Source organism: Pseudophryne corroboree, unplaced genomic scaffold, assembly GCF_028390025.1.
Source record: "Pseudophryne corroboree isolate aPseCor3 unplaced genomic scaffold, aPseCor3.hap2 scaffold_2436, whole genome shotgun sequence".
Classification (NCBI taxonomy): domain Eukaryota; kingdom Metazoa; phylum Chordata; class Amphibia; order Anura; family Myobatrachidae; genus Pseudophryne; species Pseudophryne corroboree.
The window spans coordinates 31,618-55,061 of record NW_026969092.1 but is presented as its reverse complement, the minus strand read 5'-3'; the positions used below and the strand labels follow the sequence as shown (position 1 = coordinate 55,061).

The following is a 23,444-nucleotide window of genomic DNA, read 5'->3' as shown; positions in this document are numbered from 1 at the left end:
GCAGCACACCCAGAGTGCAATGGGTGAGCCTTGCCCTGGGAGAAGCACCTACATGATCATAGTATCTCACCTGGCAGGTAAGTAGGAGTTGGGCTAGAGCTGGGGAGGGTCGCTGCTCGGGCACCCCCCTGTCAAGTGAAGGAGATCCAACTGAGGCAACACAAGGGAACTCTCGAAAGAAGAACAAGGCTAGAGGAAGATCTGAGACAAAGAAATCTGACTTTTACCAGAGCTGACCAGAGGAAAGCACAAACACAGTCCCCCACTACCACAAATAATGCAGTTGAGTTTCCCACATTTGGGGAAATCACAGGGGTCAGCATACCCAGAATGCAATGAATGAACCTAACTCTGGGAGAACAATCTTCATGACCATGGTATCTCCTATGCAAAATAAGTATGATTTGGGATAGGGCTGGGGAGGGCCGCTGCTCAGGCACATCTCTGTCAAGTAAAGGAGATTCAACTGAGGCAGCACAAGGGAACTCTCATCTGGGGACAACAACTGCAGGGAGAACACATATTTTCAGATGAACATGGGAGGGCAGAAGGCTGCCTAATACTGAAGCACCCCCAAACAACAAACCAAATGCAACAACTAGTAAAAGCATTCCTGGGAGAAGGTCTGCAGAAGACGGATTTGCATACGGTGATGTCATCCAAGCAGTGGGCCAAAGTTGGCTGGAACCCTCATCTGCATATGCAAAGAAAAAAGGGTTATGCAGGGCATGGCGGCCTTTTGCGGTGCTTGGATGACCCCTAGTTCGCATTAAACACCTCCATTCTCCTTCGGTGTGGGGCTCATGTTGGCTATGCCCCAGCCCCTGAAGTATTCAAGCTGATTTCTTGCAGCAGCTGGGCACTGTAACAGCTCCAGAGCTGCTCTGTAAGGCAAGTAAAAGGGTGTGGGCCCTGCAGCACTACCTGTAGTCGCATTGTGCGTTGGAAGGCACAAAGTAAGCAGACAGGAGAAGTCAGGAGAGTGCACAAGGGCATAGACGGCAGGGGCTCAAGAAAAGAGAAGTGGAAACAGACAGCAAACTAGGCTGGAGAGAGACCTGAGACAAAGAGATCTGAATTATACAAGCGCCGACCAGGGGAAACACAAATTATGCAGTCAAGTTTCCCACATTTGGGGAAATCGCAGGAGCAGCACACCCAGAGTGCAATGGGTGAGCCTTGCCCTGGGAGAAGCACCTTCATGATCATAGTATCTCACCTGGCAGGTATGTAGGAGTTGGGCTAGAGCTGGGGAGGGTCGCTACTCGGGTACCCCCCTGTCAAGTGAAGGAGATCAAACTGAGGCAGCACAATGGAACTCTCGAAAGAAGAACAAGGCTAGAGGAAGATCTGAGACAAAGAAATCTGACTTTTACCAGAGCTGACCAGAGGAAAACACAAAAACAGTCCCCCACTACCACAAATAATGCAGTTGAGTTTCCCACATTTGGGGAAATCACAGGGGTCAGCATACCCAGAATGCAATGAATGAACCTCATCCTGGGAGAACAGTCTTTATGACCATGGTATCTACTATGCAAAATAAGTATGATTTGGGATAGGGCTGGGGAGGGCCGCTGCTCAGGCACATCTCTGTCAAGTAAAGGAGATTCAACTGAGGCAGCACAAGGGAACTCTCATCTGGGGACAACAACTGCAGGGAGAACACATATTTTCAGATGAACATGGGAGGGCAGAAGGCTGCCTAATACTGAAGCACGCCCAAACAACAAACCAAATGCAACAACTAGTACAAGCATTCCTGGGGGAAGGTCTGCAGAAGACGGATTTGCATACGGTGATGTCATCCAAGCAGTGGGCCAAAGTTGGCTGGAACCCTCATCTGCATATGAAAAGAGAAAAGGGGTATGCAGGGCATGGCGGCCTTTTGCGGCGCTTGGATGACCCTTAGTTCGCATTAAACACCCCCACCCTCCTTCGGTGTGGGGCTCATGTTGGCCATGCCCCAGCCCCTGAAGCATTCAAGCTGATTTCTTGCAGCAGCTTGGCACTGTAACAGCTCCAGAGCTGCTCTGTAAGGCAAGTAAAAGGGTGTGGGCCCTGCAGCACTACCTGTAGTTTGCATTGTGCATTGGAAGGCACTTAAGAAAAGAGAAGTGGAAACAGACAGCAAACTAGGCTGGAGAGAGACCTGAGACAAAGAGATCTGAATTATACGAGAGCCGACCAGGGGAAACACAAATTATGCAGTCAAGTTTCCCACATTTGGGGAAATCGCAGGAGCAGCACACCCAGAGTGCAATGGGTGAGCCTTGCCCTGGGAGAAGCACCTACGTGATCATAGTATCTCACCTGGCAGGTAAGTAGGAGTTGGGCTAGAGCTGGGGAGGGTCGCTGCTCGGGTACCCCCCCTGTCAAGTGAAGGAGATCCAACTGAGGCAGCACAAGGGAATTCTCGAAAGAAGAACAAGGCTAGAGGAAGATCTGAGACAAAGAAATCTGACTTTTACCAGAGCTGACCAGAGGAAAACACAAACACAGTCTCCCACTACCACAAATAATGCTGTCGAGTTTCCCACATTTGGGGAAATCACAGGGGTCAGCATACCCAGAATGCAATGAATGAACCTCATACTGGGAGAATAATCTTCATGACCATGGTCTCTCCTATGCAAAATAAGTATGATTTGGGATAGGGCTGGGGAGGGCCGCTGCTCAGGCACATCTCTGTCAAGTAAAGGAGATTCAACTGAGGCAGCATAAAGGAACTCTCATCTGGGGACAACAACTGCAGGGAGAACACATATTTTCAGATGAACATGGGAGGGCAGAAGGCTGCCTAATACAGAAGCACCCCCAAACAACAAACCAAATGCAACAACTAGTGCAAGCATTCCTGGGGGAAGGCCTGCAGCAGATGGATTTGCATATGGTGATGTCATCCAAAGCAGTGGGTCAAAGTTGGCTTCAACCCTCGTCTTTATATGAAAAGAGAAAAGGGGCGTGCAGGGCATGGCGGCCTTTTGCGGCGCTTGGATGACCCCTAGTTCGCATTAAACACCTCCACCCTCCTTCGGTGTGGGGCTCATGTTGGCTATGCCCCAGCCCCTGAAGCATTCAAGCTGATTTCTTGCATTAGCTGGGCACTGTAACTGCTCCAGAGCTGCTCTGTACAGCAAGTAAAAGGGTGTGGGCCCTGCAGCACTACCTGTAGTTTGCATTGTGCATTGGAAGGCACAAAGTAAGCAGACGGGAGAAGTAAGGATAGTGCGCAAGGCCATAGAATGGAGCGGCTTAAGAAAAGAGAAGTGGAAACAGACAGCAAACTAGGCTGGAGAGAGACCTGAGACAAAGAGATCTGAATTATACCAGAGCCGACCAGGGGAAACACAAATTATGCAGTCAAGTTTCCCACATTTGGGGAAATCGCAGGGGCAGCACATCCAGAGTGCAATGGGTGAGCCTTGCCCTGGGAGAAGCACCTTCATGATTATAGCATCTCACCTGGCAGGTAAGTAGAAGTTGGGCTAGAGCTGGGGAGAGTCGCTGCACGGGCACCCCCCTGTCAAGTGAAGGAGATCCAACTGAGGCAGCACAAGGGAACTCTCGAAAGAAGAACAAGGCTAGAGGAAGATCTGAAACAAAGAAATCTGACTTTTACCAGAGCTGACCAGAGGAAAGCACAAACACAGTCCCCCACTACCACAAATAATGCAGTTGAGTTTCCCACATTTGGGGAAATCACAGGGGTCAGCATACCCAGAATGCAATGAATGAACCTCACCCTGGGAGAACAATCTTCAAGACCATGGTCTCTCCTATGCAAAATAAGTATGATTTGGGATAGGGCTGGGGAGGGCCGCTGCTCAGGCACATCTCTGTCAAGTAAAGGAGATTCAACTGAGGCAGCACAAGGGAACTCTCATCTGGGGACAACAACTGCAGGGAGAACACATATTTTCAGATGAACATGGGAGGGCAGAAGGCTGCCTAATACTGAAGCACCCCCAAACAACAAACCAAATGCAACAACTAGTGCAAGCATTCCTGGGGGAAGGCCTGCAGCAGATGGATTTGCATATGGTGATGCCATCCAAGCAGTGGGTCAAAGTTGGCTTCAACCCTCGTCTGCATATGAAAAGAGAAAAGGGGCGTGCAGGGCATGGCGGCCTTTTGCGGCGCTTGGATGACCCCTAGTTCGCATTACACACCTCCACCCTCCTTCGGTGTGGGGCTCATGTTGGCTATGCCCCAGCCCCTGAAGCATTCAAGCTGATTTCTTGCAGCAGCTGGGCACTGTAACTGCTCCAGAGCTGCTCTGTAAGGCAAGTAAAAGGGTGTGGGCCCTGCAGCACTACCTGTAGTTTGCATTGTGCGTTGGAAGGCACGAAGTAAGCAGACGGGAGAAGTCAGGATAGTGCGCAAGGGCATAGAAGGGAGCGGCTCAAGAAAAGAGAAGTGGAAACAGACAGCAAACTAGGCTGGAGAGAGACCTGAGACAAAGAGATCTGAATTATACGAGAGATGACCAAGGGAAACACAAATTATGCAGTCAAGTTTCCCACATTTGGGGAAATCGCAGGGGCAGCACAACCAGAGTGCAATGGGTGAGCCTTGCCCTGGGAGAAGCACCTTCATGATCATAGTATCTCACCTGGCAGGTAAGTAGGAGTTGGGCTAGAGCTGGGGAGGGTCACTGCTCGGGCACCCCCCTCTCAAGTGAAAGAGATCCAACTGAGGCAGCACAAGGGAACTCTCGAAAGAAGAACAAGGCTAGAGGAAGATCTGATATAAAGAAATCTGATTTTTACCAGAGCTGACCAGAGGAAAGCACAAACACAGTCCCCCACTACCACAAATAATGCAGTCGAGTTTCCCACATTTGGGGAAATCACAGGGGTCAGCATACCCAAAATGCAATGAATGAACCTCACCCTCGGAGAACAATCTTCATGAAAATGGTATCTCCTATGCAAAATAAGTATGATTTGGGATAGGGCTGGGGAGGGCCGCTGCTCAGGCACATCTCTGTCAAGTAAAGGAGATTCAACTGAGGCAGCACAAGGGAACTCCCATCTGGGGACAACAACTGCAGGGAGAACACATATTTTCAGATGAACATGGGAGGGCAGAAGGCTGCCTAATACTGAAGCACCCCCAAACAACAAACCAAATGCAACAACTAGTACAAGCATTCCTGGGGGAAGTTCTGCAGAAGACGGATTTGCATACGGTGATGTCATCCAAGCAGTGGGCCAAAGTTGGCTGGAACCCTCATCTGCATATGAAAAGAGAAAAGGGGTATGCAGGGCATGGCGGCCTTTTGCGGCGCTTGGATGACCCTTAGTTCACATTAAACACCCCCACCCTCCTTCGGTGTGGGGCTCATGTTTGCTATGCCCCAGCCCCTGAAGCATTCAAGCTGATTTCTTGCAGCAGCTGGGCACTGTAACAGCTCCAGAGCTGCTCTGTACGGCAAGTAAAAGGGTGTGGGCCCTGCAGCACTACCTGTAGTTTGCATTGTGCATTGGAAGGCACTTAAGAAAAGAGAAGTGGAAACAGACAGCAAACTAGGCTGGAGAGAGACCTGAGACAAAGAGATCTGAATTATACGAGAGCCGACCAGGGGAAACACAAATTATGCAGTCAAGTTTCCCACATTTGGGGAAATCGCAGGAGCAGCACACCCAGAGTGCAATGGGTGAGCCTTGCCCTGGGAGAAGCACCTACGTGATCATAGTATCTCACCTGGCAGGTAAGTAGGAGTTGGGCTAGAGCTGGGGAGGGTCGCTGCTCGGGTAACCCCCTGTCAAGTGAAGGAGATCCAACTGAGGCAGCACAAGGGAATTCTCGAAAGAAGAACAAGGCTAGAGGAAGATCTGAGACAAAGAAATCTGACTTTTACCAGAGCTGACCAGAGGAAAACACAAACACAGTCCCCCACTACCACAAATAATGCTGTCGAGTTTCCCACATTTGGGGAAATCACAGGGGTCAGCATACCCAGAATGCAATGAATGAACCTCACACTGGGAGAATAATCTTCATGACCATGGTATCTCCTATGCAAAATAAGTATGATTTGGGATAGGGCTGGGGAGGGCCGCTGCTCAGGCACATCTCTTTCAAGTAAAGGAGATTCAACTGAGGCAGCATAAGGGAACTCTCATCTGGGGACAACAACTGCAGGGAGAACACATATTTTCAGATGAACATGGGAGGGCAGAAGGCTGCCTAATACTGAAGCACCCCCAAACAACAAACCAAATGCAACAACTAGTGCAAGCATTCCTGGGGGAAGGCCTGCAGCAGATGGATTTGCATATGGTGATGTCATCCAAAGCAGTGGGTCAAAGTTGGCTTCAACCCTCGTCTGCATATGAAAAGAGAAAAGGGGCGTGCAGGGCATGGCGGCCTTTTGCGGCGCTTGGATGACCCCTAGTTCGCATTAAACACCTCCACCCTCCTTCGGTGTGGGGCTCATGTTGGCTATGCCCCAGCCCCTGAAGCATTCAAGCTGATTTCTTGCAGTAGCTGGGCACTGTAACTGCTCCAGAGCTGCTCTGTACGGCAAGTAAAAGGGTGTGGGCCCTGCAGCACTACCTGTAGTTTGCATTGTGCATTGGAAGGCACAAAGTAAGCAGACGGGAGAAGTAAGGATAGTGCGCAAGGCCATAGAATGGAGCGGCTTAAGAAAAGAGAAGTGGAAACAGACAGCAAACTAGGCTGGAGAGAGACCTGAGACAAAGAGATCTGAATTATACGAGAGCCGACCAGGGGAAACACAAATTATGCAGTCAAGTTTCCCACATTTGGGGAAATCGCAGGGGCAGCACATCCAGAGTGCAATGGGTGAGCCTTGCCCTGGGAGAAGCACCTTCATGATTATAGTATCTCACCTGGCAGGTAAGTAGAAGTTGGGCTAGAGCTGGGGAGAGTCGCTGCACGGGCACCCCCCTGTCAAGTGAAGGAGATCCAACTGAGGCAGCACAAGGGAACTCTCGAAAGAAGAACAAGGCTAGAGGAAGATCTGAAACAAAGAAATCTGACTTTTACCAGAGCTGACCAGAGGAAAGCACGAACACAGTCCCCCACTACCACAAATAATGCAGTTGAGTTTCCCACATTTGGGGAAATCACAGGGGTCAGCATACCCAGAATGCAATGAATGAACCTCACCCTGGGAGAACAATCTTCAAGACCATGGTCTCTCCTATGCAAAATAAGTATGATTTGGGATAGGGCTGGGGAGGGCCGCTGCTCAGGCACATCTCTTTCAAGTAAAGGAGATTCAACTGAGGCAGCACAAGGGAACTCTCATCTGGGGACAACAACTGCAGGGAGAACACATATTTTCAGATGAACATGGGAGGGCAGAAGGCTGCCTAATACTGAAGCACCCCCAAACAACAAACCAAATGCAACAACCAGTGCAAGCATTCCTGGGGGAAGGCCTGCAGCAGATGGATTTGCATATGGTGATGCCATCCAAGCAGTGGGTCAAAGTTGGCTTCAACCCTCGTCTGCATATGAAAAGAGAAAAGGGGCGTGCAGGGCATGGCGGCCTTTTGCGGCGCTTGGATGACCCCTAGTTCGCATTACACACCTCCACCCTCCTTCGGTGTGGGGCTCATGTTGGCTATGCCCCAGCCCCTGAAGCATTCAAGCTGATTTCTTGCAGCAGCTGGGCACTGTAACTGCTCCAGAGCTGCTCTGTAAGGCAAGTAAAAGGGTGTGGGCCCTGCAGCACTACCTGTAGTTTGCATTGTGCGTTGGAAGGCACGAAGTAAGCAGACGGGAGAAGTCAGGATAGTGCACAAGGGCATAGAAGGGAGCGGCTCAAGAAAAGAGAAGTGGAAACAGACAGCAAACTAGGCTGGAGAGAGACCTGAGACAAAGAGATCTGAATTATACGAGAGATGACCAAGGGAAACACAAATTATGCAGTCAAGTTTCCCACATTTGGGGAAATCGCAGGGGCAGCACAACCAGAGTGCAATGGGTGAGCCTTGCCCTGGGAGAAGCACCTTCATGATCATAGTATCTCACCTGGCAGGTAAGTAGGAGTTGGGCTAGAGCTGGGGAGGGTCGCTGCTCGGGCACCCCCCTCTCAAGTGAAAGAGATCCAACTGAGGCAGCACAAGGGAACTCTCGAAAGAAGAACAAGGCTAGAGGAAGATCTGATATAAAGAAATCTGATTTTTACCAGAGCTGACCAGAGGAAAGCACAAACACAGTCCCCCACTACCACAAATAATGCAGTCGAGTTTCCCACATTTGGGGAAATCACAGGGGTCAGCATACCCAGAATGCAATGAATGAACCTCACCCTGGGAGAACAATCTTCATGACCATGGTATCGCCTATGCAAAATAAGTATGATTTGGGATAGGGCTGGGGAGGGCCGCTGCTCAGGCACATCTCTGTCAAGTAAAGGAGATTCAACTGAGGCAGCACAAGGGAACTCTCATCTGGGGACAACAACTGCAGGGAGAACACATATTTTCAGATGAACATGGGAGGGCAGAAGGCTGCCTAATACTGAAGCACCCCCAAACAACAAACCAAATGCAACAACTAGTGCAAGCATTCCTGGGGGAAGGCCTGCAGCAGATGGATTTGCATATGGTGATGTCATCCAAACAGTGGGTCAAAGTTGGCTTCAACCCTCGTCTGCATATGAAAAGAGACAAGGGGCGTGCAGGGCATGGCGGCCTTTTGCGGCGCTTGGATGACCCCTAGTTCGCATTACACACCTCCACCCTCCTTCGGTGTGGGGCTCATGTTGGCTATGCCCCAGCCCCTGAAGCATTCAAGCTGATTTCTTGCAGCAGCTGGGCACTGTAACTGCTCCAGAGACGCTCTGTAAGGCAAGTAAAAGGGTGTGGGCCCTGCAGCACTACCTGTAGTTTGCATTGTGCGTTGGAAGGCACGAAGTAAGCAGACGGTAGAAGTCAGGATAGTGCGCAAGGGCATAGAAGGGAGCGGCTCAAGAAAAGAGAAGTGGAAACAGACAGCAAACTAGGCTGGAGAGAGACCTGAGACAAAGAGATCTGAATTATACGAGAGCCGACCAGGGGAAACACAAATTATGCAGTCAAGTTTCCCACATTTGGGGAAAACGCAGAAGCAGCACACCCAGAGTGCAATGGGTGAGCCTTGCCCTGGGAGAAGCACCTTCATGATCATAGTATCTCACCTGGCAGGTAAGTAGGAGTTGGGCTAGAGCTGGGGAGGGTCGCTGCTCGAGCATCCCCCTGTCAAGTAAAGGAGATTCAACTGAGGCAGCACAAGGGAACTCTCATCTGGGGACAACAACTGCAGGGAGAACACATATTTTCAGATAAAAATCTTGGTCATGCTCTGGTTTCTCTTCAGAACGAACAAATCTTTCGCCTTTTACTAAAGATTTCCGTGGAGAGGAGCAAAACCGAGTTTTATCTCAATTTTTGCATGCCCCATCTTTTTGGGGTTTCTTTTATCGGTTTAAAGATAGAATGAGTGTGCTTTAATGTAAGCTCATTTGCATAGAAATGACAGTAAATGTTTGTTTCTTTTCAAACAGAACTTTCTTGACCATGCTACTTGCTTGAAAGATCTGGGAGCACATGGAATACAGTACAAACCATGCTTATAGCAAGGAGAAGACAGGTGAGAAATCTGCTTTCTTTCAAATTGGGCGCTCACTTTGATCTGAATGAGGACTGCTGGCACGGCACTCAGGCGACAGGTGGAATCTTGGTCATGCTCTGGTTTCTCTTCAGAACGAACAAATCTTTCGCCTTTTACTAAAGATTTCCGTGGAGAGGAGCAAAACTGAGTTTTATCTCAATTTTTGCATGCCCCATATTATTGGGGTTTCTTTTATCGGATTAAAGACAGAACGAGTGTGCTTTCTTGTTAGCTTTAATGTAAGTTTATTTGCAGAACAATGACAATAAATGTCTGTTTCTTTTCAAGCAGAACTTTCTTGACCATACTAATTGCTTGAAAGATCTGGGAGCACATGGAAAAGAGTACAAACCATGCTTATAGCAAGGGGAAGCCTGGTGAGAAATCTGCTTTCTTTCTTTCAAATTGGGTGCTCACTTTGAGCTGAATGAGGACTGCTGGCATGGCACTCAGGCGACAGGTGGAATCTTGGTCATGCTCTGGTTTCTCTTCAGAACGAACAAATCTTTCGCCTTTTACTAAAGATTTCCGTGGAGAGGAGCAAAACTGAGTTTTATCTCAATTTTTGCATGCCCCGTCTTATTGGGGTTTCTTTTATCAGTTTAAAGATAGAACGAGTGTGCTTTAATGTAAGCACATTTGCATAGAAATGACAGTAAATGTTTGTTTCTTTTCAAACAGAACTTTCTTGACTATACTAATTGCTTGAAAGATGTGGGAGCACATGGAAAAGAGTACAAACCATGTTTATAGCAAGGGGAAGCTTGGTGAGAAATCTGCTTTCTTTCTTTCTTTCAAATTGGGTGCTCACTTTGAGCTGAATGAGGACTGCTGGCATGGCACTCAGGCGACAGGTAGAATCTTGGTCATGCTGTGGTTTCTCTTCAGAACGAACAAATCTTTCGCCTTTTACTAAAGATTTCCGTGAAGAGGAGCAAAACTGAGTTTTATCTCAATTTTTGCATGCCCCATCTTATTGGGGTTTTATTTTATCGGTTTAAAGATAGAACGAGTGTGCTTTAATGTAAGCTCATTTGCATAGAAATGACAGTCAATGTTTGTTTCTTTTCAAACAGAACTTTCTTGACCACACTAATTGTTTGAAAGATCTGGGAGCACATGGAAAAGAGTACAAACCATGTTTATAGCAAGGGGAAGCCTGGTGAGAAATCTGCTTTCTTTCATTCAAATTGGGTGCTCACTTTGAGCTGAATGAGAACTGCTGGCATGGCACTCAGGCGACAGGTGGAATCTTGGTCATGCTCTGGTTTCTCTTCAGAACTAACAAATATTTCGCCTTTTATTAAAGATTTCCGTGGAGAGGAGCAAAACTGAGTTTTATCTAAATTTTTGCATGCCCCATATTATTGGGGTTTCTTTTATCAGTTTAAAGACAGAACGAGTGTGCTTTCTTGTTAGCTTTAATGTAAGTTTATTTGCATAACAATGACAGTAAATGTTTGTTTCTTTTCAAACAGAACTTTCTTGACCATGCTACTTGCTTGAAAGATCTGGGAGCACATGGAAAACAGTACAAACCATGCAGTATCACAAGAGCCTTTATTTGATCTTTCATGAAGATAGAGCAGAATTGAGGACACATCAACAATTTCTGCCAAAGGTGGTTCATCTTTCCACATGGTGCCTTTGGCCACTGACACCTTCGTTGAGTCAAAGTCTCTGGCTGTGGTCAGAACTTTGAAAATTTATGTCACCAGAACGGTTCAGATTAGGAAAACAGAGGCTCTGTTTGTCCTGTATGCTCCCAACAGGATTGGGTGTCCTGCTTCCATGCAGACCATTATGCGCTGAATCTGTGGTAAGATTCAGCATGCTCATTCCACGGCAGGATTGCCGTTACTGAATTAGGTGAAGACCCATTCTACTAGAAAGGTGGGTTCATCCTGGGCAGCTGGTCGGGGAGTCTCAGCATTGCAACTTTGCCGAGCAGCTATTTAGTAAACACTTTTGCTAAGTTTTACAAGTTTGATACCTTGGCTGATGATAACCTCAAGTTGGGTCATTCGGTGCTGCAGAGTCGTACGCACTCTCCCACCCGTTCAAGAGCTTTGGTATAACCCCATGGTTCTTAATGTGACCCCAGCATCCTCTAGGTCGTATGAGAAAATAGGATTTTAATACCTACTGGTAAATCCTTTTCTCTTAGTACGTAGAGGATGCTGGGCACCCGTCCCAGTCCATACTGTGTCTGCAGTTATTACTTGTGGTTATACACATGTTGTGTTATGGTTCTGGTCAGCTTTTTGCTGCAATTGTTCATGCCGTTGGCTTGTGTTCTGTTGAATGCCACGTTCTGCGGCATGCTTAAGGTGTGAGCTGGTAAGATGCTCACCTTAGTTTAACAATAAATCCTTTCCTCGAAATGTCCGTCTCCCTGGGCACAGTTCCTATAACTGGAGTCTGGAGGAGGGGCATAGAGGGAGGAGCCAGTTCACACCCTTTGAAAGTCTTAAAGTGCCCATGTCTCTTGCGGATCCCGTCTATACCCCATGGTTCTTAATGTGACCCCAGCATCCTTTACGGACTAAGAGAAAAGGATGCCCTTGTGTACTATCCTGACTTCTCCTCCCGTCTGCTTACTTTGTGCCTTCCAACGCACAATGCGAACTACAGGTGGTGCTGCAGGGCCCACACCCTTTTACTTGCCTTACAGAGCAGCTCTGGAGCTGTTACAGTGCCCAGCTGCTGCAAGAAATCAGCATGAATGCTTCAGGGGATGGGGCATGGCCAACATGAGCCCCACACCAAAGGAGGGTGGGGGTGTTTAATGCAAACTAGGGGTCATCCAAGCACTGCAAAAGGCCGCCATGCCCTGCATGCCCCTTTTCTCTTTTTATATGCAGATGAGGGTTCCAGCCAACTTTGGCCCACTGCTTGGATGACATCACCGTATGCAAATCCGTCTGCTGCAGACCTTCCCCCAGGAATGCTTGTACTAGTTGTTGGATATGGTTTGATATTTGATGGTGCTTCAGTATTAGGCAGCCTTCCGCCCTCCCATGTTCATCTGAAAAGATGTGGTCTCCCTGCAGTTGTTGTCCCCAGACGAGAGTTCCCTTGTGCTTCCTCAGTTGAATCTCCTTAACTTGACGGGGGAGGGGCTGCCCGAGCTGCCACCCTCCCCAGCCCTATCCCAACTCATACTTATTTTACATATTAGATCTCTTGATCATGAAGATTGTTCTCACAGGGTGAGGTTCATCCATTATATTTTAAAATAGGAAGGTACAAATTACATATTTGAATTGCATCTATGTGCTGGATTCAAATGCCCCCCCCCTTCCTTTCTCAATTGTGCCCGTCAGCAGCTATTCTAAGGTTGCTGCCAATGGGTGTGACACATTAATTTCTTCTGTGGGGTACACTGGACTCCACAAGGATTCACATTGGGGTGTAGAGTAGGATCTTGATCTGAGGCACCAACCGGCTCAAAGCTTTTGACTGTTCCCAAGATGCTCAGCGCATCCTCCTCTATAACCCCGCTTCCATGAACAGGGAGCTCAGTTTGTAGTTGGTGCCTTCAGTAGCAGGCCACTTAACAGGGGCCTGCCTCAGGCAGCCTATTCTTAGCTATTAATTTTGACAAGAAAAGAAGAACTTGTTTTATGAGAATCTACAAGGGCTGCAGCAGGCTAGGTCTAATAGACATCTTTACTGCAGCTTCATCACTCCCAGCGGCGCTGTATACTCCCGTGCCCTGGTTGCTGGGTCACTGCAGCGGAGGCTCCGGTTTCTTCCTAAGGTCAGTCACACACACACACCGCCCTTCCGGATCACGAGGCCGCTGATTAAGGGGAGCGTGGCCGTAGGGGGTGGGCCGTGTGCGCACTGGGGTGGACACTGATTACTGGGCAGCCGCTCCACTAGCCACCAGGTACAGTTAAGGAGCACAGGTCTGGGGGTTTTTCTCCTATATTAACCCAATTTTGTACTGCCCGCAGCGCATTGTGATAGGTAATAGGGCCTGATTCAGGTTGGATTGCAATCACAATAAGCGATCCAACTGCAAAAATTGCTAAGAGCATACGCATGTGCCTGCATGCGATCGCCTCTGCCTGTCAATCGGGGCAGGGGGGGAGAGTGGGGTCAGCAACACTCCATTTCCAAGTCAGGGATGGAGCAGTGCGGGGGCAAGGCTTCAAAATGGGGTCTGCAATGGAGGAGACACAGGGGGCGTGGTCACAGCGGCTGTATGACATCACATTCAGCCGCTGTGATCACAAAAATGGTGGCGGCTTCCTGCGCGCACATACAGTCTGCACCAGCAGGAGGCTACACCATTGTTTATGATCACGCTGAACTGCAGTGCGACTGCAATTACAGCATGGTCAAGAAGGGAGGTGTCATACTGGGTGGCCATGCCCTGTCACTGTGCAGGAGCCAGCACCGCTTACACACTAGTCCCCGGGTGCAGCACCCAACCCCCGGGACACCCGGAGCAACAAAATGTAGATTCAGGCCACCAGGCCACGCCCCTACCTATGAAATCATGCCTCCTTTTTACCATTGCGCTGCTTATTTGCACGCACTGCATTACAATCTCCCTCGACACCTCTCTGGGTGTCACCAGTGATAGTGACACCTCTGCCATGCTTGTAGCAGCTAGTCCAAAGATCTATGCCTCAAGCCCTGAGTGTTTGCCCTTGTGACTTGTTGATCATCATAGCGAAGCAGATGCTTACAGAAAACTGCAGGGGCTTAGATTGAAAATAAAAAAAATTGATGGGTATAAGGTAGAGAGGAGCGGGTTCGGTTCTCCGAGAACCGAATTCCCCACGAACTCCACGTGGTTTACACTGGTCTGAGGCAGGCTCGGTTGTTCCCGCCTGACTCGGAAAACCTGAACAAGGGAAAATGTCATCATCCCGCTGTCGGATTTCGCGAGATTCGGATATTATATATAGAGCAGCGCGTTGCCGCCATTTTTACTCGTGCATTGAAGAGAGAGCGGAGAGGACGTGGCTATGTTCTCTCAGTGGAAATCTCAATATCAGTGCTCAGTATCAGTGGTTACTTATTGCTGCTCAGTAATACTAGTAGTGTGTCTCTCCTGCTCAGTGTCAGTTCTCAGTAGTATCCTCATCAGTGCTCAGTATCACTGCTCATTGTCTTGTGCTGCATTGTGGTGCTCAGCATACTACAGTACATTACTAATAGTCCAGTGCTGCATCTTGCTGCTCAGTGTCAGTTCTAGTATCCTCATCAGTGCTCACTATCACTGCTCATTGCATTGTGGTGTTCTGTATACTACAGTAATATAGTAACATATAGTAACATAGTTTTTGAGGTTGAATAGAGGCAAATTGCCCATCGTGTTCAACCTGTTTTAAGTTGTGATGATTCTACATACTTGCTGAATAATGTTTTATGACTAGTTAGCTACTATAACTCATGTTACCCCCGGATTAACCATGTTGATATTTTAAGTATTATAACCTTGGATAGCTTTTTCATTCAGAAATGTATCCATTCCTTTTTTAAATCCAATTACAGAGTCCGCCATTACCACCTTCCCTGGCAGGGAATTCCACATCCTGATTGCCCTAACAGTGAAGAAACCTTTCCTCCATTGCGTTCTGAACTTTCCTCCAGTCGCAGCGAGTGACCACGTGTTCTTTTAATAAATAATTCCTCTGATAACTCTTTGTTATGTATCTTTACATATTTGAAGATATTAATAATATCTCCTCTTAGGCACCTCTTTTCTAGTGTATACATATTCAGCCTAGTAAGTCTTTCCTTATAGTCCAGTACTTTTAGGCCTTTAATCAATTTAGTCTTCAGGATCTCTCGGACTTCCATGAGCAGCAGAGTAGTGCAATGGAAGGATGCTGGGCGCATAACCCAGAGGTCGATTAATCGAAACTATCCTCTGCTATGTGCATTTTTTTTTATAATTAAAGTAATCAAAAACTGGGATTGATATTTTGGCTCTTTTATTTTTACTTAAAGTACAATAACTTTTATCATTTTAATTTGTTTTAATAGTATATTGACAGCATTGTTTTCTTTAAAAAATCCACTTAATTTTCTTTACCCTATTACTGAAATGGTAATTGACAAAAACAAACTACATTGTCACCAGAAGAGCAATGCAAAATGTACAAGTGATATATTAAAATCATCTTCCATCTTGAATTTCAATGATGCATTGGGACAACAATTTTGTGAGAAACATCTTCACCCATAAAGAAAGATTTTCTTAATTCCTTATCTGTGTGCTGATTAGATATTACCTTGTTTTCACATTAAACAGACTTCCACATGAGAAAGCAGCAAGGATGCAGTAACGTTTATGTTTCCTGGTGTCAACCTGTATTATTTCAGTAGACATTGAAATGAGGATGCATCTTGCTGCCTTTCCAATGTAGCAAGTTTAATTCAGTAATAGGTGAAAAAACATTCCTACAAAGGTGTTAATCAGAGACTTGGCTTTGTGGACACTTTTCAGAGAGCAAATTTGTTAGCATAAAAATAAAGTCAGAAAATGAAGAGCTGTTTAATCACTCAATTGGACTTTTCTGCCAGCATAATTTTTTTTTCTCTGCAACCCACTGCTAAATTGTGCTTCCTAGCTGTTTTTTATAAAATCACTTAATCAAATCTAACTCTGATTACATCAGAGAAGGCCAGGTACCCTACACCATAAGAGGGGGTTTGAAATTTTGACTTGTCTACTTAAAGATCACCAAAATCTGATCACAAGGTCAATTACATCCCTGGGTGGGATTGAACCACCAACCTTTTGGTTAATAGCCAAACATGCTAACCGATTGCACCACAGAGACACCTCGTAAAAGTCCATTCTGACAAAGGCTAATAAGCATTCATCTAGAACGTTTCCTAGAAAAACTTTAAAAAGTCAATAATCTGGAGAGTTTTTGTAAGAAACACATTGCTACTTTCCCATGATGAGTGAGTGCTTCAGGATCTCTTGCACTTACATGAGCAGCAGAGTACTGCAACGGAAGCATGCTGGGCCCATAACCCAGAGGTAGGCAGATTGAAACTATCCTCTGCTATATGCATTGTTTTTTGTTAATTAAAGTAATCCAAAACTGGGATTGATATTTTGGCTCTTTTATTTTTACTTAAAGTACAATAACTTTTACCATTTTAATTTGTTTTAATAGTATATTGACAGTATTGTTTTCTTTCAAAAATCCACTTAATTTTCTTTACCCTATTATTAAAATGGTAATTGACAAAAACAAACTACATTGTCACCAGAAGAGCAGTACAAAATGTACAAGTGATATATTAAAATCATCTTTCCAGCTTGAATTTCAATGATGCTTTGGTGCAACAATTTTGTGAGAAACATCTTCACCCATAAAGAAAGATTTTCTTAATTCCTTACCTGTGTGCTGATTAGATATCACCTTGTTTTCACATTAAACAGACTTCCCCATGAGGAAGCAGCAAGGATGCAGTGACGTTTATGTTTCCTGGTGTCAACCTGTATTATTTCAGTAGACATTGAAATGAGGATGCATCTTGCTGCCTTTCCAATGAAGCAAGTTTAATTCAGTAATAGGTGAAAAACCATCCCTACAAAGGTGTTAATCAGAGACTTGGCTTTGTGGACACTTTTCAGAGAGCAAATTTGTTAGCATAAACATAAAATCAGAAAATGAAGAGCTGTTTCGTCACTAAATTGGACTTTTCTGCCAGCATAATTTTTTTTCTCTGCAACCCACTGCTAAATTGTGCTTCCTAGCTGTTTTTTTATAAAATCACTTAATCAAATCTAACTCTGATTACATCAGAGAAGGCCAGGTACCCTACACCATAAGAGGGGGTTTGAAATTTTGACTTGTCTATTTAAAGATCACCAAAATCTGATTACAAGGTTATTTACATCCCTGGGTGGGATTGAACCACCAACCTTTTGGTTAATAGCCAAACATGCTAACCGATTGCGCCACATAGACACCTTGCAAAAGTAGATACTGACAAAGGCTAATAAGCATTTATCTAGAACGTTTCCTAGAAAAACTTTAAAAAGTCAATAATCTGGAGAATTTTTGTAAGAAACACATTGGTACTTTCCCATGATGAGTGAGTGCTTCAGGATCTCTTTCACTTACATGGGCTATTAACCAAAAGGTTGGTGGTTCAATCCCACCCAGGGATGTAATTGACCTTGTGATCAGATTTTGGTGATCTTTAAGTAGACAAGTCAAAATGTCAAACCCCCTCTTATGGTGTAGGGTACCTGGCCTTCTCTGACGTAATCAGAGTTAGATTTAATTAAGTTATTTTATAAAAAACAGCTAGGAAGCACAATTTTGCAGTGGGTTGCAGAGAAAAAAATAACATTTTAAACCTACCGGTAAATTTTTTTTCTCGTAGTCCGTAGAGGATGATGGGGACTCCGTAAGGACCATGGGGGATAGACGGGCTCCGCAGCAGACATGGGCACTTTAAGAAAGACTTTAGATCTGGGTGTGCACTGGCTCCTCCCTCTATGCCCCTCCTCCATACCTCAGTTAGAGAAACTGTGCCCAGAGGAGACGGACAGTACGAGGAAAAGATTTTTGTTAATCCAAGGTCAAGATTCATACCAGCCACACCAATCACACCGTATAACTTGTGATATACTACCCAGTTAACAGTATGAAAACAACATAGCATCAGTCCAAGACCGATGAAAACTAACATATAACCCTTATGTAAGCAATAACTATATACAAGTCTTGCAGAAGTAGTCCGCACTTGGGACGGGCACCCAGCATCCTCTACGGACTACGAGAAAAAGATTTACCGGTAGGTTTAAAATCTTATTTTCTCTTACGTCCTAAAAGATGCTGGGGACTCCGTAAGGACCATGGGGATTATACCAAAGCTCCCAAACGGGCTCCTGCGGATGACTCTGCAGCACCGATTGAGCAAACAGGAGGTCCTCCTCAGCCAGGGTATCAAACTTATAGAACTTTGCAAAGGTGTTTGAACCCGACCAAGTAGCAGCTCGGCACAGCTGTAGTGCCGAGACCCCCGGGCAGCTGCCCAAGAAGAGCCCACCTTCCTAGTGGAATGGGCCTTGACTGAATTAGGCAACGGCAATCCCGCCATAGAATGCGCCTGCTGAATCGTGTTAGAGATCCAGAGAGCAATAGTCTGATTTGAAGCAGGGGTGCCAATCTTGTTGGCTGCATACAGGACAAACAGTGCTTCTGTTTTTCTGACTCTAGCCGTTCTGGCCACGTAAATTTTCAAAGCCCTGACCACATCAAGGGACTCGGAATCCTCCAAGTCACGCGTAGCCACAGGCACCACAATAGGTTGGTTCATATGAAAGGATGAGTCCACTTTTAGCAGGAATTGAGGACGGGTCTGCAATTCCGCTCTATCCATATGGAAAACCAGATAGGGGATTTTATGTGATAAAGCTGCTAATTCCGACACTCGCCTAGCGGAAGCCAAGGCTAATAACATGACCACCTTCCAAGTGAGATATTTAAACTCCACCATTTTAAGTGGTTCAAACCATAACCTTAACACCACGTTAAGGTCCCAAGGGACCACCGGAGGTACAAAAGGAGGCTGAATATGCAGTACTCCCTTCACAAAAGTTTGTACTTACTTCAGGAAGAGAGGCCAATTCCTTTTGAAAGAAAATGGATAAGGCCAAAATCTGAACCTTAATAGAGCCTAATTTTAGGCCCAAATTCACTCCAGTTTGTAGGAAGTGAAGGAAGTGGCCCAGGTGGAATTCTTACGTATGAGCATTCCTGGCCTCACACAAAGAAACATATTTTCGCCATATACAGTGATAATGTTTAGATGTCACGTCCTTCCTAGCCTTTATTAGCGTAGGAATGACCTCATCTGGAATACCCTTTTCCGCTAGGATCCGGCGTTCAACCGCCATGCCGTCAAACGCAGCCGCGGTAAGTCTTGGAACAGACAGGGCCCCTGTTGCAACAGGTCCTGTCTTAGAGGAAGTGGCCACGGATCTTCTGTGAGCATTTCCTGCAGATCTGGATACCAGGTCCTTCGCAGCCAATCTGGAACAATGAGAATTGTTCTTACTCCTCTTTTTCTTACTATTATCAACACCTTGGGTATGAGAGGTAGAGGAGGAAATACATAGACCGACCGGAACACCCACGGTGTCACTAGGGCGTCTACAGCTACTGCCCGAGGGTCTCTTGACCTGTTGCAATACCTCTGTAGCTTTTTGTTGAGGCGGGACGCCATCATGTCTATCTGGAACAGTCCCCACCGACTTGCAATCTGTGCGAAGACTTCCTGATGGAGTCCCCACTCTCCTGGATGTAGGTCGTGTCTGCTGAGGAAGTCTGCATCCCAGTTGTCCACTCCCGGAATGAACACTGCTGACAGTGCGCTTTGATAAAGCTAAATATTTATCTTATTTAAAACCCTTTGTGAGGTCTAAGAACACTGTACGCTATTTGCGTATGGAGTACTGTAAGGGTACGCTCGTTGCGTAACAATCGCTTAGCCGTGGTCGAGACGCTCAAGCGTCACGTTCGCTCACGGCCAAGAGATCACAGGCAGGCACGCTATTGGCTGCTGACTAACGTAATGGTTCGCTATAGCATAACGGACGCTGTATCGGGAGCGGGCTGCTCGAGCGATACAGACGCTCACGAGAATACGCTGTTGGTATCGGGCACACTTATAGGTGAGCGACTACCGTAATGCTACGCTATCAGCGTAGCGGACGCTCGAGACCACGAGGAGATCACGAGCGGCGCCGACGCTCACAATGTTAAACCTTTATGTCTAAACCACAAACAATGTAATTTGCTGTAAAACCTTAGTGTAGAGATAGGGTGTAAATGCAACACTGTATAACCTTATTAACTCAAAAGCTGTTCGAGCGTCACCGACGCTCTGAGAATACTTAACACTATAAGAAATACACAAATACCGTGCTTAGGGTCCAACGCCTAATATATATATTATGAATGTTATACTTGCAAAAGAATTAATACAATACAAGTCATACACTACAATATAACATAGACTAACTAACCAGGTAACTACACAGTAAATACAATACAAGTACGTTTAAGAGAAAATGAGAGAAAGAGAAGAGAGAGAGAGAAAGATATGGCCCATAATAACAAGAAAAGACAATATGATTACGGAGAAAACTTACGCACAAAGGAAACGATCGCATGCGCCTCTGGACATCCAGCTCCCGATTTTCAGCAATGATAACCGATGAAGAGTGAGTGCTGGATGTGATCGGCCTGTCTATTTATGCCCCACACACAATACAATTCAATGGTCCCTACAATCTCATTGTTCATTGGACACAGGAATTCGTCTTCGCATTATAACAAAAGGTCATAGGTTGATTCATACAGGTGGGCTGTGACTATTTCCAACAGCTCAGGTGGGAGGGAAACTGGGTTTCCCGCCGCATGGATAAGTAAGTGCAAATACAGTAAATGTTCATAAACTTCTTATGTCCATAACTATTCGCACGAGCGATTGATCCGCTTCAAACCAACACCGGAATATTGCTAATTAAATACTCTTCCGATGGATACTAAACACCACTGTATTACTCCTGTCTGACCCTTCGTATCAAACAATGAGGGATCTCTCTGTCCAGGAACATACTACATTAACTAAACTTTCAGAATCTATCAAAGGGACCATAATCTACAAAATGCATTATATGGTGAAAATATGTAACGAAAGAGTCGCCCGCTAGACGCACACAATCTCTACCGTAAATGTGCATACCGTGCGCCTGCGGGTGCCCGCAACAGCGAGTATGCGCACGCACGGTAGAGCGCACGCATGCGCAGCAGGGACACATATGAGGTGCAAATATGGCAGTGTGCATCGTGATATTTTTCTGACTTTGACAGTCCACCCTTTGGCAGTCAACAATAACTGCCACTTCCTAAAACATTTCAAAAAGAGAAAAATATATGTCAGGGGTTAATACATTTACATGGTTGGGTAGGGGAGGAGAGGAGAAGGTAGGAAAAGGGTATGACCTAGTGAGATAGCAGAAGCATGTGTGTATGAATCCATGTTTGGGGGGTCATGTATCATCGTGCCGTACGTGTTTTAAATCAAGCTTTGAGGTATTGCGAAGTATACATTTGAATTCCTTCTTATCCCGTGGTACGGGTCTGTGGATGGGCTGTCAAACTTTACCGAGCTTTTTTCGGATTTTGGTTGTAACAAAAATGGGGAGCACATTTTAGTTGATGATACATGAATGGGGGAATATGTGATTGCTGATATCTGTGCCTGTATTCCCTATACTATGTGTGTAATTACCTGAAGGTTGTAGAGATGAAGAAAATACATAGTTACGGTAAATGCAGTGGTATTCTATGTCAGGTTAATGAACATTCGTCGATTGAGGTCTTGTTTGGTGTCTGTTGAATGCAGTCTTCTTTGTGCTTTTGCCCATAAGGTGCGAGCAAAAAGCTTTGTCAATGTCCATAGATTTACAAAAGTGTTGGGCTAGAGTAATTTTAAAATTTCTAGGGAAACTGGGGATCTATGGCATAGTTCATCAAAAATCTGTGTATAAGGTTGTCAAAACTTCTTCTTTAATCCATCTGTTGTCTGTATATCGGCTCATCAAATTCCTCGTCCAAGTGGGTCTTTTTACCTCAGAGGAAAACGGAAAAACAGGTGAAAGAAACGGACCGTAGAAATCGCATTACAATTTCCTCACTCCTTAAACTCATCACCCTGGTACTTCGTTTGCACTTCGTTAAAGCCTGACCGCATCTAAATATCAAGCCAATCGTTATGATAACACCTAAGATACATAGGAGAAACTTCCCTACATCCATTATAACTCCTTGAGCCCATTCTCCTAAACCGGAGAACCAATTTCGCGGGTTCAACCATGACACCCAACTAGTCAGCTCATTACTCACAGCAGCAAGGGTGAGATTGTGTCTCCTGCGAAATTCCCACTTCAATTGGAGAATATCGTCCATCTTTTGGTCTATGACCTCGACCGGGTCCTCGGTACTATTCGTTATATATGTGCAGCATTTCACGCCGTACTGCGTTGCCAGTGTGACACAATATCCACCTGTTACTGCTGTGAGATAATTGAGAATCATTCTATGCTGAACTAGTTCTGTTTTATAAGCTTGAAGTTCTCTTCCAGTATACCTAAACGTGTCATCATACATTTCTGTGATATTGTCTAACAAATTTGCGAGCGCAGATATGTATTTATAATTCAACACTCCTCTGGCGGTGCGAGTGAGGTCTAACGCAAGTAGAAACTGAATCCCGGTGGATTCATGGATCATGTCAGAGGCCGGGTGCTCTGTTCTTTCTATCAGGTGCCGTTTAACTACGTGCTCGTAATGGGTGTGAGTATAAGGAGTTTGGGCAACACGGTGTATGTCTTTCATTTTGGCATGTGATACAGTCATTACCTCAGGCAATACTTTTCCAATATAACACAATCCTTCAGAGTTTGGGGCAAGCCACTTATACGCCTTCCTCCCGCATATGAAATATGCATCATCGGGGAGAACATATGGGACGGAGTAGGACATAACCATATTACACATTTTCCATGTGAAATCTCCTAACCCTAATTCTCCCATCTGTCTAGTACACGTATCAGCTTGTACGATATGTGCACAGTATCCTGGTGATACCTCTCCAACTCTCGTAATCCTACTTCCTAGGGTATACCTATACCGGAAAGATTTTCCTCTACTGGCTATGTGGCGTATAAGCTCTGTATCTGTCGGCATTCTATCTGCTCTATATGAAAAGGTCATGGTTTGGTTACTCCATGACACTTCCCAATT

General features: G+C 46.0%; 21 non-coding genes and 1 pseudogene across 21 annotated transcripts; 5 read left to right on the top strand and 17 right to left on the bottom strand.

The window, feature by feature from the left end:
- Positions 1–237: 237 nt before the first annotated feature.
- LOC135011394 (U1 spliceosomal RNA) lies at positions 238–401 on the bottom strand. The gene has a single exon (XR_010210491.1). It is a non-coding gene; the product is annotated as a U1 spliceosomal RNA (small nuclear RNA).
- Positions 402–1,071: 670 nt separating this feature from the next.
- On the bottom strand, positions 1,072–1,234 carry LOC135011399 (U1 spliceosomal RNA). Its single transcript, XR_010210494.1, has one exon. It is a non-coding gene; the product is annotated as a U1 spliceosomal RNA (small nuclear RNA).
- A 152-nt stretch (positions 1,235–1,386) lies between these two features.
- On the bottom strand, positions 1,387–1,550 carry LOC135011396 (U1 spliceosomal RNA). Its single transcript, XR_010210493.1, has one exon. It is a non-coding gene; the product is annotated as a U1 spliceosomal RNA (small nuclear RNA).
- A 615-nt stretch (positions 1,551–2,165) lies between these two features.
- Positions 2,166–2,328, bottom strand: LOC135011403 (U1 spliceosomal RNA). The gene has a single exon (XR_010210498.1). It is a non-coding gene; the product is annotated as a U1 spliceosomal RNA (small nuclear RNA).
- A 153-nt stretch (positions 2,329–2,481) lies between these two features.
- On the bottom strand, positions 2,482–2,645 carry LOC135011400 (U1 spliceosomal RNA). The gene has a single exon (XR_010210495.1). It is a non-coding gene; the product is annotated as a U1 spliceosomal RNA (small nuclear RNA).
- Positions 2,646–3,328: 683 nt separating this feature from the next.
- Positions 3,329–3,480, bottom strand: LOC135011408 (U1 spliceosomal RNA; annotated as a pseudogene).
- A 152-nt stretch (positions 3,481–3,632) lies between these two features.
- On the bottom strand, positions 3,633–3,796 carry LOC135011420 (U1 spliceosomal RNA). Its single transcript, XR_010210513.1, has one exon. It is a non-coding gene; the product is annotated as a U1 spliceosomal RNA (small nuclear RNA).
- Positions 3,797–4,467: 671 nt separating this feature from the next.
- On the bottom strand, positions 4,468–4,630 carry LOC135011405 (U1 spliceosomal RNA). Its single transcript, XR_010210500.1, has one exon. It is a non-coding gene; the product is annotated as a U1 spliceosomal RNA (small nuclear RNA).
- A 152-nt stretch (positions 4,631–4,782) lies between these two features.
- LOC135011393 (U1 spliceosomal RNA) lies at positions 4,783–4,946 on the bottom strand. The gene has a single exon (XR_010210490.1). It is a non-coding gene; the product is annotated as a U1 spliceosomal RNA (small nuclear RNA).
- A 615-nt stretch (positions 4,947–5,561) lies between these two features.
- On the bottom strand, positions 5,562–5,724 carry LOC135011402 (U1 spliceosomal RNA). The gene has a single exon (XR_010210497.1). It is a non-coding gene; the product is annotated as a U1 spliceosomal RNA (small nuclear RNA).
- Positions 5,725–5,876: 152 nt separating this feature from the next.
- Positions 5,877–6,040, bottom strand: LOC135011395 (U1 spliceosomal RNA). Its single transcript, XR_010210492.1, has one exon. It is a non-coding gene; the product is annotated as a U1 spliceosomal RNA (small nuclear RNA).
- Positions 6,041–6,712: 672 nt separating this feature from the next.
- LOC135011406 (U1 spliceosomal RNA) lies at positions 6,713–6,875 on the bottom strand. The gene has a single exon (XR_010210501.1). It is a non-coding gene; the product is annotated as a U1 spliceosomal RNA (small nuclear RNA).
- A 152-nt stretch (positions 6,876–7,027) lies between these two features.
- On the bottom strand, positions 7,028–7,191 carry LOC135011412 (U1 spliceosomal RNA). The gene has a single exon (XR_010210506.1). It is a non-coding gene; the product is annotated as a U1 spliceosomal RNA (small nuclear RNA).
- A 671-nt stretch (positions 7,192–7,862) lies between these two features.
- LOC135011404 (U1 spliceosomal RNA) lies at positions 7,863–8,025 on the bottom strand. The gene has a single exon (XR_010210499.1). It is a non-coding gene; the product is annotated as a U1 spliceosomal RNA (small nuclear RNA).
- Positions 8,026–8,177: 152 nt separating this feature from the next.
- Positions 8,178–8,341, bottom strand: LOC135011392 (U1 spliceosomal RNA). The gene has a single exon (XR_010210489.1). It is a non-coding gene; the product is annotated as a U1 spliceosomal RNA (small nuclear RNA).
- Positions 8,342–9,012: 671 nt separating this feature from the next.
- LOC135011407 (U1 spliceosomal RNA) lies at positions 9,013–9,175 on the bottom strand. Its single transcript, XR_010210502.1, has one exon. It is a non-coding gene; the product is annotated as a U1 spliceosomal RNA (small nuclear RNA).
- A 144-nt stretch (positions 9,176–9,319) lies between these two features.
- On the top strand, positions 9,320–9,435 carry LOC135011415 (U5 spliceosomal RNA). Its single transcript, XR_010210508.1, has one exon. It is a non-coding gene; the product is annotated as a U5 spliceosomal RNA (small nuclear RNA).
- A 270-nt stretch (positions 9,436–9,705) lies between these two features.
- On the top strand, positions 9,706–9,821 carry LOC135011411 (U5 spliceosomal RNA). Its single transcript, XR_010210505.1, has one exon. It is a non-coding gene; the product is annotated as a U5 spliceosomal RNA (small nuclear RNA).
- Positions 9,822–10,107: 286 nt separating this feature from the next.
- On the top strand, positions 10,108–10,223 carry LOC135011416 (U5 spliceosomal RNA). The gene has a single exon (XR_010210509.1). It is a non-coding gene; the product is annotated as a U5 spliceosomal RNA (small nuclear RNA).
- A 278-nt stretch (positions 10,224–10,501) lies between these two features.
- On the top strand, positions 10,502–10,617 carry LOC135011417 (U5 spliceosomal RNA). Its single transcript, XR_010210510.1, has one exon. It is a non-coding gene; the product is annotated as a U5 spliceosomal RNA (small nuclear RNA).
- A 275-nt stretch (positions 10,618–10,892) lies between these two features.
- LOC135011418 (U5 spliceosomal RNA) lies at positions 10,893–11,008 on the top strand. Its single transcript, XR_010210511.1, has one exon. It is a non-coding gene; the product is annotated as a U5 spliceosomal RNA (small nuclear RNA).
- Positions 11,009–16,368: 5,360 nt separating this feature from the next.
- TRNAN-AUU (transfer RNA asparagine (anticodon AUU)) lies at positions 16,369–16,442 on the bottom strand. Its single transcript has one exon. It is a non-coding gene; the product is annotated as a tRNA-Asn (tRNA).
- Between the last annotated feature and the right edge of the window lie 7,002 nt (positions 16,443–23,444).